Raw genomic sequence first — 2,702 nt, 5'->3', positions numbered from 1 at the left:
CTGGGCCCGCCCTCCGAGCCCCCGGCTGATCGCACCTTCTCCCCCTGCCCGCCCCGCTGCCGAGAAACGGAATGAAGCTGGGCGGTGCCGCACCCGCCCGGACTTCCCCCGAGCGGCTCCAGCGAGCGACTAAGCCGTGCCAGCTCACTTCCCGGGTTGGACCAGCAGATGGGCGCCCTCCCTCCACTGAACAAACCAAACTCTGCGGAAGGAGCAGCTCACTCCTCTGCTCCCCGGACTCAGCTGGCGCGTTCCTCGGGTCTACTCCGCACGCATCACGTGCTGATTGTTTGGAGAACTACATTTCCCAGCTTCTCTCGCGGTGAAAATAATAGTGGAGTGCGGAGACACGCCCGCGAGGCCTCCTGGGAAGTGTAGTTTATGCAGTATTGGTTTTTTAAAAAACTTAACACAAGTTTCAAGGCTTGCGAACTCCTCCAGCTTTCGGAATGCTATTTTAAAAATCATTCTGGGATAGAGAGGATTCTTAAGAGGGATTTGTTCGGTGTGATCTCATCTGCCTGAATCAGTCTTCAGGTTCCTCATTATCTTGTAAGGTTTTATGCAGAAAAGATTAAAAATTATTCCATAGAGTTCATAAAATTTTCCACTAATAAAAGCTCAAGTGAAATCCATTTCCTGTTCATTCGCTTAGGTAGACAAACCCAGAATCTTGTGAACATGATAAAAGCCAACTCCTACATTTCCCTCTGGACCTCAATATCATATCATTCAAATTCAGGGACACTTGATCAAGAGAGACTGACCCTTACAAAAACCCATGCTGTTAGTGTAAGCTATTAACATTTAATTAGTCAGAACAGTACAGATAGATAGAAACCAAGCGGCAGTTCGTCATTCTCACTTTCACAATCCCTAGTCTAGCTACACTACTCGTATAACTTTTGAGCTGGAAGCTAACTGGAGTACACTGTGAATCCTCCTTTTGTTGCCTCTGTTGCTCAGGGATAATAAACTAAAGTTTTGCAAACAATTTTAGTTTTTCAACCTGTAACTTTTTGGTAAGAGTTAAGGGGATAATGAGTTTCATGCCAAGCAAAATAAGCCCCTTTCCTATGCTTTTCTCGGGAATGTTAGAGAAAGCAGCAGGGCCATGGGAAAACAGCCTGCCAGGGTTCCTGCCAGGGAGGCCACCACTTACGTTCTACGAAGAAGGAACATCAGTGTAGTTCACAATTTATTTAGCCCCAAATGTTTGTTACCTAGGTAGGGGAGGTCAGGCTGGGCTACTCATATTTCAGGATATCTCAGACCTTGTAAATGGTCTTTTCTCAATTCTCATTGGCTTTTCCATAGTTGACCAATTTCTTTCCTTAAATGTTTTTATTTGAATATGTTTTTTAAAAGTATGTTTTTATTGAAACGTAGTTGAGAGGAAGGAAGAGGGAGAGAGACAGAAACATCAATGATGAGAGAGAATCATTGACCAGCTAGCTGCCTCTTGCACACCTCCTTGGGATAAAGCCTGACACCTGGGCATGTGTCTTGACCTGAATCGAACCATGACCTCCTGGTTCATGATCGATGCTCAACCACTGAGCCACACTGGCTGCGTGCCCACTCTCTTAAATTTGTTTTTCACATGGCTTCGTTACACAGTTCTTTCTCGTTTACCCTCTATTTTTCTGATCATCTTTTTTTTCCTTTATGGTTTCTTCTCATCCCATTGTTGTAATGTACCTCACGAATCACAGAAGGACGCCTCAAAAAGTTGAATTAAAGAGTCACATTTAGCCGAAACCGGTTTGGCTCAGTGGATAGAGCGTCGGCCTGTGGACTGAAGGGTCCCGGGTTTGATTCCGGTCAAGGGCATGTGCCTTGGTTGTGGGCATATCCCCAGTGGGGAGTGTGCAGGAGGCAGCTGATCGATGTTTCTCTTTCATCGATGTTTCTAACTATCTCTCTCCCTTCCTCTCTGTAAAAAACCAATAAAATATATTTTTTTAAAAAAAGAGTCACATTTATTGCAATCCGGGACTATCAGGGGCCATTTCCCAAATCTCATAGCAACAAGGTGGTCGCAGCTCCAAGGTTATATAGGCAAAAAATCACAAAGGTATTGATTACATCCCAGGGTTTGGAATGAGGAACCCGGTTTGCAAAAAAGCAGTTTACAGAAGCAGAATTAAGCATGTTATCTAAATTACAGTTTTGGGTCTAGAGCCCTCTGACCTTGGGATAACTGTGCTGTCCTTCCCAGGTAACAGAAAATGTGCTTTCTAAGACCAGTATGACCACAACCCATGGGATATTCACATTACAATCAATAAGGCATTTAATCGAATGGGACGATTTATACAATTCAGAAAATCAAAGTAACTTTTCTATTGGTAAGCCCAACAACAGGATTAGAATTAAACTACAGTTTCTACCTGAGATGTTGCTACCATACTTCACCATCACCCCGTTATTATGTATTCCTTAGGCTCAATTCTATGTCCCTGAGCTGATTGTCCTTTAAACTCTTTATTTAGTAATTTGCAGTTGGCCTCAAACATCTCTCAGAGTCTTGACTTTATATATTTATTGCCAATCAATGATGTTCAACTGTCATAAAGGTACATCCACTTAGAAGTCTTCCCTCTCACTAGATCACCACAAAAACAGCTCCTTTTCTCAGTTTCCCTATTTCTTTCCTCTACTCAGACTTCAGACCTCAGACATTTTTTATTTTTTAAAAT

Source organism: Myotis davidii, unplaced genomic scaffold (genome assembly GCF_000327345.1).
Source record: "Myotis davidii unplaced genomic scaffold, ASM32734v1 scaffold710, whole genome shotgun sequence".
Lineage (NCBI taxonomy): Eukaryota > Metazoa > Chordata > Mammalia > Chiroptera > Vespertilionidae > Myotis > Myotis davidii.
This window is presented reverse-complemented; position numbering follows the sequence as displayed.